We start from the raw sequence: 12,138 nt of genomic DNA, 5'->3' as shown, positions 1-12,138 counted from the left end.
GCTCAACTACATGGAAACTGAACAACCTGCTCCTGAATGACTACTGGGTACATAACAAAATGAAGGCAGAAATAAAGATGTTCTTTGAAACCAACAAGAACAAAGACACAACATACCAGAATCTCTGGGACACATTCAAAGCAGTGTGTAGAGGGAAATTTATAGCACTAAATGCCCACAAGAGAAAGCAGGAAAGATCTAAAATTGACACCCTAACATCACAATTAAAAGAACTAGAGAAACAAGAGCAAACACATTCAAAAGCTAGCAGAAGGCAAGAAATAACTAAGATCAGAGCAGAACTGAAGGAAATAGAGACACAAAAAACCTTTCAAAAAATTAATGAATCCAGGAGCTGGTTTTTTGAAAAGATCAACAAAATTGATAGACTGCTAGCAAGACTAATAAAGAAGAAAAGAGAGAAGAATCAAATAGACGCAATAAAAAATGATAAAGGGGATATCACCACCGATCCCACAGGAATACAAACTACCATCAGAGAACACTACAAACACCTCTATGCAAATAAACTAGAAAATCTAGAAGAAATGGATAAATTCCTCGACACATACACCCTCCCAAGACTAAACCAGGAAGAAGTTGAATCTCTGAATAGACCAATAATAGGCTCTGAAATTGTGGCAATAATCAATAGCTTACCAACCAAAAAAAGTCCAGGACCAGATGGATTCACAGCCGAATTCTACCAGAGGTACAAGGAGGAACTGGTACCATTCCTTCTGAAACTATTCCAATCAATAGAAAAAGAGGGAATCCTCCCTAACTCATTTTATGAGGCCAGCATCATCCTGATACCAAAGCTGGGCAGAGACGCAACCAAAAAAGAGAATTTTAGACCAATATCCTTGATGAACATTGATGCAAAAATCCTCAATAAAATACTGGCAAACCGAATCCAGCAGCACATCAAAAAGCTTATCCACCATGATCAAGTGGGCTTCATCCCTGGGATACAAGGCTGGTTCAATATACGCAAATCAATAAATGTAATCCAGCATATAAACAGAACCAAAGACAAAAACCACATGATTATCTCAATAGATGCAAAAAAGGCCTTTGACAAAATTCAACAACCCTTCATGCTAAAAACTCTCAATAAATTAGGTATTGATGGGACGTATCTCAAAATAATAAGAGCTATCTATGACAAACCCACAGCCAATATCATACTGACTGGGCAAAAACTGGAAGCATTCCCTTTGAAAACTGGCACAGGACAGGGATGCCCTCTCTCACCACTCCTATTCAACATAGTGTTGGAAGTTCTGGCCAGGGCAATTAGGCAGGAGAAGGAAATAAAGGGTATTCAATTAGGAAAAGAGGAAGTCAAATTGTCCCTGTTTGCAGATGACATAATTGTATATCTAGAAAACCCCATCGTCTCAGCCCAAAATCTCCTTAAGCTGATAATCAACTTCAGCAAAGTCTCAGGATACAAAATCAATGTACAAAAATCACAAGCATTCTTATACACCAAAAACAGACAAACAGAGAGCCAAATCATGAGTGAACTCCCATTCACAATTGCTTCAAAGAGAATAAAATACCTAGGAATCCAACTTACAAGGGACGTGAAGGACCTCTTCAAAGAGAACTACAAACCACTGCTCAAGGAAATAAAAGAGGATACAAACAAATGGAAGAACATTCCATGCTCATGGGTAGGAAGAATCAATATCATGAAAATGGCCATACTGCCCAAGGTAATTTATAGATTCAATGCCATCCCCATCAAGCTACCAGTGACTTTCTTCACAGAATTGGAAAAAACTACTTCAAAGTTCATATGGAACCAAAAAAGAGCCTGCATCGCCAAGTCAATCCTAAGCCAAAAGAACAAAGCTGGAGACATCACACTACCTGACTTCAAACTATACTACAAGGCTACAGTAACCAAAACAGCATGGTACTGGTACCAAAACAGAGATACAGAACAATGGAACAGAACAGAGCCCTCAGAAATAACGTCGCATATCTACAACTATCTGATCTTTGACAAACCTGAGAAAAACAAGCAATGGGGAAAGGATTCCCTATTGAATAAATGGTGCTGGGAAAACTGGCTAGCCATATGTAGAAAGCTGAAACTGGATCCCTTCCTTACACCTTATACAAAAATCAATTCAAGATGGATTAAAGACTTAAACATTAGACCTAAAACCATAAAAACCCTAGAAGAAAACCTAGGCATTACCATTCAGGACATAGGCATGGGCAAGGACTTCATGTCTAAAACACCAAAAGCAATGGCAACAAAAGCCAAAATTGACAAATGGGATCTAATTAAACTCAAGAGCTTCTGCACAGCAAAAGAAACTACCATCAGAGTGAACAGGCAACCTACACAATGGGAGAAAATTTTCGCAACCTACTCATCTGACAAAGGGCTAATATCCAGAATCTACAATGAACTCCAACAAATTTACAAGAAAAAAACAAACAACCCCATCAAAAAGTGGGCAAAGGACATGAACAGACACTTCTCAAAAGAAGACATTTATGCAGCCAAAAAACACATGAAAAAATGCTCACCATCACTGGCCATCAGAGAAATGCAAATCAAAACCACAATGAGATACCATCTCACACCAGTTAGAATGGCAATCATTAAAAAGTCAGGAAACAACAGGTGCTGGAAAGGATGTGGAGAAATAGGAACACTTTGACACTGTTGGTGGGACTGTAAACTAGTTCAACCTTTGTGGAAGTCAGTGTGGCGATTCCTCAGGGATCTAGAACTAGAAATTCCATTTGACCCAGCCATCCCATTACTGGGTATATACCCAAAGGACTATAAATCCTGCTGCTATAAAGACACATGCACACGTATGTTTATTGCGGCATTATTCACAATAGCAAAGACTTGGAACCAACCCAAATGTCCAACAATGATAGACTGGATTAAGAAAATGTGGCACATATACACCATGGAATACTATGCAGCCATAAAAAAGGATGAGTTCATGTCCTTTGTAGGGACATGGATGAAATTGGAAATCATCATTTTCAGTAAACTCTTGCAAGAACAAAAAACCAAACACCACATATTCTCACTCATAGGTGGGAATTGAACAATGAGAACACATGGACACATGAAGGGGATCATCACACTCTGGGGACTGTTGTGGGGTGGGGGGAGGGGGGAGGGATGGCATTGGGAGATATACCTAATGCTAGATGACGAGTTAGTGGGTGCAGTGCACCAGCATGGCACATGTATACATATGTAACTAACCTGCACATTGCACACATGTACCCTAAAACCTAAAGTATAATAATAATAAATTAAAAAAATAATAAATAAGATTCATATAATAAAAAAATAAAATAAAAATTCAGCTCTGTGGGTCTGAGTGATTGCTAACTCTAAATTAGCAGAGTTTGAGTTAATGATGTTTAAGAAGATCATTTTTTTTTCCTTATAGTGAAGTGAGTCTGTGCTCTGCTCATGAAGCTCCTAGAATAATACTTTATTCAGTTTCTTATCACATATGCCCAGTTTCCTCACTCAACGGCCTAATTATAAATATATACCATTAATACCAGACAAGCTGGCCCAAAGTCCTCCAAAAGTCCCCAGTTGGGATGGCTGGTAGGCCATACCCTCTAATATCTTTTTTATGCTTTTCTGTTTATTTACCAAGCAGTAAATCAGTAAGCATTTAATAACTCCAACTGTGTGCCTTTTCCTTAAGTATTGTAGATTTTTTCACATAGGGTTCCTATGCTAAATTTGCTTATAATCTAGGTGGGTGAAAAGGAGATGTTTTCATGCTAATCTAGGCAGCATACACTTACTTATTCCACAAATCATTATCAGATATTGAGGATGTACTGAGCGTTGCTCTAGATATCAGCAGCCCTCAGCCAGTACGACAGATGGACAAGCCAGAAGAAGACTGCAGTTTTAGATACAGGAACCATCTAAGTCTCCTCAGCACAGTAAGTAGATGATCACGGACTCTGACTACTACAGAAGTTGCTGTCACTTTAGCCAGCCAGGCATATGGATCAGGCTAAGGTTTGGGATGCCTCGCATGCCCACCACCCCTTCCAAGGGATCTTCCCACATAGGTCCCCCCACCCTCTGCCACAGCTGATTACATCAGATCCAAAGTGGCATTTAACTAAGGAAACCGGCCTCTATCTTAGCCACCAGACTTTGAAGAAATAGGCATTTGCATTGTGACCAAATAGAGACAATGGTGCCCAGCTGGAAACATTTTATTTTCTTTGTTGGAAATTTTTTAGTGGGGAGAAAGTAAACCAGTTGATAGTGGAACCACAGAAATCACGCCAAAAGTAGCAATCTGCAAAGGCTTTTAGTCTTAGATTTGCCCAAATGAGCAGAAGCTACAAGTAAACAGAAATTCTTAAGTCAGGTAAGAATAGTAGAGGAGGCAGTTTGTCATTAATGGAAAGAATAGGAGACTGTGAGCTTCTGCTTCTAAGAGGGCACCAAGATATCCTGGGCACTAGAGTTGGGCTTGATTCTGAAACCCTCTCAGGCCCCAACTCCATCACAGCCCTGGCATGGCCCTGTCCTCCTGATTTCCTGTTCCTAGGAGGTCCTGTCCGTGCCTGTTGTGGCCTCACTTGGTATAAACTCAAACTCTTGATGTCAACTGAGCATCTGCACTTTCACCTTAAAGAGTCTGAACAATGTACAGGAGAGGCCCATTCCTTACAGCTCTGGCCTCCTGGCAAAGGTTCAGGGAGGCCAGGCCTCTGCATGTCCCTAGGTACACGTCTCTTTGATACATCCTGTAGAGCTGAGTCATGCACATATACTGTGCCCAATGCAGGCTGCTGAAGGAGATGTCAGAAGCAAATTACTTAGGGTGAAAAGGAAGGTGTTACTTAGGAATACATGGCTATACGCAAGGACTGATAGAGCCTGGAAAGAGGAAGAGGAAGGCCTCTCTGAGGAAGGCAGGATGCGGACTCATCTTGGTAGCCCAGAAGACAGGGCCACTCATCCTCACCCTTCAACCTCCTTTCATGCTCCGGTCTCCCAGATCTAGGTCAGAACAAGTGGGTGGATGTGAAGGAAAAGAGGTACAAAGTGACAAACCTCCAGTGACAAACAGGGAATAGGCCACAGGACGTATTGCTCCTCCAGGGGACACTGCAAACTGTGCCTACACTTTATGCAAATACAGCCCATATTTATGCAAATACCCACAAGGGCTTTATTAATTGCCAGAGGCAAAAAGACCACATAGCAGGCTGAGAAACAAAGTGGTTGACTTCCGTTCTCAATCAGGTACCATCTCATTGCTCAAGTTCTCTAAATGCAAAAGCGATTGTGACCCCACTACCTTTCCCTCTTTGACGAAAAGGGTTGAGGCACAAGGCCTCAAATGTTGGGTCCTTAGGAAGCTCAGCCCAAATTACAAACAGACATGCCTTTCTTTAGCAGGACCAGTGCTCCCTTTTGGGGGTAGCCATCCTCACCTCTGCCTTTTAGACACCAAACCCAGACACCCCATGAGTTCTCTCTGTCTCTCACTGGCTCCACCCTTGTCTCTGTTCCACTTGCAGTGCCCCATGCTACGAGTTTTTCTGCCTCCCCTGCTGTCTACCCAACTGATCCTCCACCTCTGGACCCTGAGAGGCAATTAATGCTAATGATGCCTAGTTCATGCTAAGACAGCCAAACTTCATACACATTTGAAGAGGTAACCCCAATATCTTGACCTAAAATAAAAGTATATCATAATAAAACTTCAAGCAGATACTTATTTTGAATGGTGGGAGACTGAGGTCTCCCTTGGGCTCCCAAAGTCAGTTGCACAAGCAACCCCCTGCTCTCACCCCATCACTGAGCAATTAAGACCCTACCTCATGCTGACTCTTCCCTTTCTGGGAATCCTCAACTCTGCATGTTAGTTTCTCCTTCACAAATGGCCATACCTTATAAGGCAACTCTCTTGAAGGAAAGAAAAGGGCTGAATTTTTAGGAAACAAATTCCCTGGAGTCAGGACCAGGGCTGGTTTCTGGCATTCATTTTCCAGCTAAGCACTTTAGAACTGTGTTTCTTGTGGTTATTAGCACGAGTGACAACAGCCTTTTCCTCCCTGAGCCACGCAGATTAAGGAAACCTAAGACTACATTTCTAAAATTGTTTCCATTTCAACCCACAGAGAATCAATACAATAGAAAAGCATCGCCTTAAACACTAATGTTATCCAAACTCAAATTCATTTTTGATGGATTGGTGACTGTGTTTTCTTAAGGCCAGGCTAGGATAAATATACACATTTCCTGATATTTTTTCTCTCTCTCCCCACCCCTATCCCGTACATATGAAAAATGCAGTGAATGATACACTCACACTCAGTTGTCCCTTCAGGACACCATCTGTATGGGAAAATTGTGAAACCATTTCCAGTAAAGAGATCCTGGGGCTTTGCTAAGGCCATTGGCCAGCATTGACTATATGACTCAGGAGTTCCCAGTCTGAAGGGAGAGTCATGGCACAAGCTGCAGAGAGCCTGGGTGTAGGGTGCGACACAGACATCGGGACTGTCTGCAGCCACTGCTAGACCCAGTCCCATCTCTCCTCATCCTTATTGCTGGGATCCCTGGATTCTGATTGTCACTGCCACTATGTGTTCAAGCCCAGCCCTGACCCCACAACTGGCTCAGAGCCAATTGTGGCTTGTAGCAAGAGAGGTTGACAAAGCTCCAATCTCACATTTTTGAGCCTGACATCCAATTGTTGCTGGCCTCAGGTGGCTCCCTTGCTCACCTTCTGCTCCTAGAATGCCCCTTCCTCACCATCTTATTCTTCAGGATTCAGTTCAAGCATCACTTCCTCCGGGACATTTTTTCTCTGACTTCCTTGTTGAGTCAGTCACCCTCTTCTGTCTCCATCATTACATCTTGCACACTCGTTGGCTGTTGGCCACCCAGAACTGCAAATGGCTCTGTTTGTATCTCCCCCGCTATAATGTGAACTATCTGAGAGCAAGGTCTGAGTCTTTCTCAGCAGCAGGTCTGAGACAATGCCTGACACATAATAGATAATTTTTAGAAGGAGGAGGAGGAGAAGGAGGAAGAGGAGGAAGGAAGGAACGAAGGAAGGAAAAGGAAGGAAGGAAACTGAATGAACCCCCAGCTTGGAGTGAGTACCCAATTAATAAACAGAGCTTCTGTTTTCATTCCTGAGATTATGTTGAAAAATGGGGCATTAATATTATTAGATGCTGCCATCAAGAGGTAGATTTTTCTGGACTTCACTTCAGGACTTGGCCAAGTGACTTGCTTTGGCCAATGGAACATTAGCCAATGTAACACAAACAGGCTTGAAACACTCTTACTCAATGGAGTTTGCCTTCTCTTGATGCTTGGAATCCTCCAACCATCATCTAAGCAAGCCTGAGCTTTCTATAGAATGACAAGAGACCCCAAGAGAGGCCCAGCCATTCCCACCATGCTTGCCATTTTAGCTGAGGCCCTAGACATGTAAGTGAGATCATTATAGATCATCCAGCCCTATCCAAGCAAGACCAGACCAGAAGAAACCCACAGAATCATGAGATATAATAAATCACTATTGTTTTAAGCACTAAGTTTTGGGGTTGTTTGTTTTGTAGCTAACTAATACAGTTCCCACAATAAGCCCCTCTTCTGTAACTTGTTTCCACCTTGCTCATTCTCCAACCATACAGATGCCTTTATTTCCTTCAATAAGCCAACACTTTTCTGACTCAGGACCTTCGCACATGCTGTGCATTGCTCTCTGTTACGCATTGCTCTCTGCTATGTTCTGAACTTGGCTGGCTCCATCTCATTCTTCGAGTGTTGGCTTTCTTGACCATTCATTCTAAACTGTGTTCTCCAACACTTCCCAGTTCTTTGTTAGCACTCTTTGTTTCCTTCACAGTTCTTTTAACAATTTGTGACCATTTTATGTATTTATCTGTTTTAATATATTCCCTTCCAAGCTCCAAGAAAGTATCTTGTCTGTTTACCAGATTGTCCCAAGATCCAGTAAAGCTGCTGAAGCATTCATTAGTTATTTGATGAAGGAAAGAGGAAGATAAAGAGAAATAAAGTCAGCTCAGTTCCTCCTAGGATGGGGTGCTTCTTAGCTCTACTGCAAGACAGAAAAAGTACATTATCCCCATTTCCCTCCTCACCCTCAACTGTCATGAGATATTTGGGGGAGGTGAGGGATGAGTATGATGGGAAGGAAAGGACAGAGGACCTACCATGGCCCAGCCCTGTGATCTCCATCTGAAAAAGTACAAAAGGAGCCAAATACCAGCAAAATGAGGAAATCAGAGTCACCCACAGAACAATCAGCAACTAATCTAAGCTCCCTGTGATGCTGTCCTGCATTGTGGGGGCTTCAGGGAGAATCACACAGAGGCAATGAGGCAGGGCTGCAGCAGGTGGGTGGGGCTCACTGTAAGAGAGACAAATGGGGCAGCTGGGTGGACAGTGAATGCACAGAGCTGTGCTGGGGCCTGACCTTGGACAGGAAGCAGTCTGGTATGGTGTACACAAGGGAAGAGTTGTGGTCGAGCAGAACCAGCCCTGGCCCCAAACCTTAGGTGCTAACCCTGCGATAAGAGAAAGCTAGAATCTAGCTCAAAAGAGAGCTACTGTACCCCAACAAATGGAACTTAAGACCAAATCTATGTTGTTCCCACATTTTGTCAGCACCATAGCGTGACTGGGAAAGGCTCACCTGGCAAGATTCCATCCACGAAGATGATGTCCAACTGCCCTCTTTCCCCCAACTCTCCTGGTTTGGACTCCATGCATAGTTCTAGTCCTGGAAGTTGTCTCACACACTCTGGGCATCTTCTACTCAACACTGGTGAGACCAACACTAGTGAGACCCTGCCCTCATCCACTGGGCTTGGTCCAACTTTGTCCATTGTTTCTCCAACACCCATATGGGCCCTGCTGCCTCCAATGTTGTCTTACTGGGTGTTTACTGGAATATAAAACCATCACAAAGTTCTGCACTATCTTCTTTACCCTCTTACAATCATCCAGTTAGAGCAGACTGCTGGATTGCCACAGTCGTTTTCATCACCATAGTGTATTTCCTGGGCTCTCCAGGCACAGTGGCAATGGTCAGTCTAGGCCACTGGCATTTGATGGGCGGGAAACAACCTGAGGAATGACACTGCACATTGCAAAGTCAGCTTCTTGGGAGTTTGGCAGAAGTTTAAATATTCTGCTTTTCTGGTTGGGTGGAGACAGGAAAGACAGTGGAGAGAAGAACAGATTAGAAAAGCATCATAGTGTTGGTCCCAGTCCCAGATTCCTCTCACATGGCTGGGAACTGAGCTGTGAAACAGGACTCGTGATCCAGGATATGGCTGGACACCAAGGGGATCTCCAGAATGAGAAACTGACCTCTGGAGCCTATGGACCCACTGATCAGGCCTTTTATAAGCTATGGACTGCACATTCAGTCACCTGCCAGGGCTTTGGGAGATGGTAAGTTTGGGCCCATTGAATCCCTAACACAGAGATCGTGGTATCTGCATTATAGTGAAGAGCACATTCTCTGCCTGATCTTTGGCAGATGGAGGGGCCCATGGCCACAGAGAGTATTAAGAGCAGGTTAGAAATATCTAGTCCTCTTTCTCAGCTGATTCACCCCCCAGAGAATATAATCTAACGAGGAGCCCCGGCGTTGACACGTATAAATAAATCAGAGTTGAATGCCTGTTGGGTGACTAATTTTATTATAGGCTAGATCTAAATTCCTCTTTTCCTGAGGAAATCCCTCACTTTTCATAATAAAAAATTAACTACTAATTTTATGTTCTTAGAGGGCAAGGGTGGCATCTTTTTGGCTTGGTTGTCTCACAGCATCTAGCCATGTAAATGGAAGAACCATTGCTGCAGCTGACTGAGTTTGAATAAGGCCATGTGAACGCTCACAAGAGACAGACAGAGAATGGGAAGATTGACCAGTGATCAAAATGTAGCATTTGCTATTAGAATATCCTTTCCTTTCCAGCTTCAGATTTGGGATAAAGCAACTTTAGTCCAGCAAAATCAAAGTCAAGCTCCTTAAGTAGCTCAACCTAGCAGATGTGTTCAATACTATTTATGATTCATTTGTTAATTTATTCAATACATCTATTAAGCACCTGCTATGTGTAGGCAGAGCATTATACCTTCCCAAAAAGTTAGTGGGGAAATTGGGCAGGAGCTAGAATATTCAAATGAGCGATGGACATTGCTAATAAAGAATAAAGTCAGACAGCTAGGTAGGGGAAGAAAAGCGAGGACTTTCTCTTTGCATCACTATCACAGAATCCACCAGTTTCCTTCTATTTCACACAAGCCTTTTGTTTTCTCCAGTTCCTGCAGTGCACCCATTTTCTCCTTTTGCGATATTTATTCTGTACTATTCATTCTGATATTTAATCATATCAACTTCACCTGGGCAATTTCAAGAGTGAAAATCCAGGGCAGATATTGGGTCCTCCACAGAGCTAACCTTAGCCCCACCTGCTTCATTCAACATCATTGTGCAGCTACTTCTGTAGCACATGGTCTAGCTCCCAACTATAATTTATCTCTGGCATGCTGTATTGTTTCCTATGGAGAAGGCTAGGTCCTCAAGGAACCAGTTCTTCTTCTTCTCTTGGGCTTCCTATACAGAACAGAGTACATAGTTATACAAAAAAAAAAAAAAAAAATTCCAAATGAGTAAATTAAAGGCTCAATAAGAAAACTATCTATTTGGGCCAATTAAATAGTTCTTCCAGATATGGGGAGACCTATGCACTTAGTAACTGAGTCTTCTAAAAGGTAACTTATACTAAAATATAAATGACTGATAATTAAAAACAGTCATTTCTGCCAGAAAATATTTGTGTTTAGTCAGAAATTCAGAGTCTTAACCCAAAGAAATATGTTACAGTTAGTCATTAAGTTAGATAGTTGTGACCTAAACTCATGGTGCTGTCACTCATTTAACCCACTGTCAATCCCTGGCTCCCCTTCACAATATCATCACTGTCCCCAATTGAGTCCATAGTGGTGGCTCTGTGTGTTTAATGAGGCTTAAAACTAGGGGTCACATAAGTAGCCCCAGCCCGTGTTAGCAAGCTCTGACCTCCCTAAGGTAAATGGTAAGTGAGAAAGCAACTGTCACCAACCTCCCTACTGCCTACACACACATATATACAACCATCCCTGGAAGTCTCACAGTTCCCCATAGAACTGCTTCTCTCAGGAGAGAGTGGGTTTTTAAGATAAACTCCTCTAAAGGTTGTGTGCCTGCCAGCCACTGATGCAAGGAGCATAATTAAGATGGAAAACAACCAAATCCTGCAAAGAGCAGAGACAGAACAAGACGGGGCCAACTCAGTGAAAAGGCCTCTCTCCCCTGTGGCTCTGTGCTCAAGAGCTCTCCACAAGCAAAGAAATAAGGGAAGGTGGAAAGGAACACATGAATAAAACAAAAGGTATATTTATGGAGCACTGCTGGGCAACCCCTACAGCACCTCTCGCTGGTTGGACCCCTGGGGTCACCTCCCAGTCCAGGGCTGGATCTCCATGTCCCACTCCATTCTTTCCCACAGGCCCCAGATGCGGCAAGTCAGCTGAACTCAGGTGGAAATCATGCTGAGTGCACAGGAGTAGGGGAGGTGGAGGAGGACAGAAGCCCAAAGGAGGGCGAGGGAAATTGTGAGAACTATAGGGCCAACCTCAAATCAGTGACCAACGGACCTAAAGGGTGGTGATGAAGTCAGCCCTGGCTCCAGCAAGCCCTTAGATCCCTAGAACTACAGCTTGGAGGATGAGGAATGACAGCAGCGTGTGCCAGATGGGAAGTGTTGTCAAATTCGGTTGGGGGACAGCATCATGATGTGGGTGTTTGGTTCATTAAGAGCCAGACACAAACCACAAGTTTGGGAGGCAAGGAACAGATTCCAGGCTCAGAGAGTCTACACACAAACTTGCCAAAGAGTCAAGGCCAAACCCAGGGGCCTGGACTTCAAGCCAGCATTCTGTCCCTTCCAAAGAACTGGATGGCAAGGTAGAAAAGAACAACAGAAAACCAGTCATAATGATTGCATCAATTGGACTTAAGGGATTAAGGGAATGAGTTTTGGAATCAGGTCAAT

Source organism: Pongo abelii, chromosome 17, assembly GCF_028885655.2.
Source record: "Pongo abelii isolate AG06213 chromosome 17, NHGRI_mPonAbe1-v2.0_pri, whole genome shotgun sequence".
Classification (NCBI taxonomy): domain Eukaryota; kingdom Metazoa; phylum Chordata; class Mammalia; order Primates; family Hominidae; genus Pongo; species Pongo abelii.
This window is presented reverse-complemented; position numbering follows the sequence as displayed.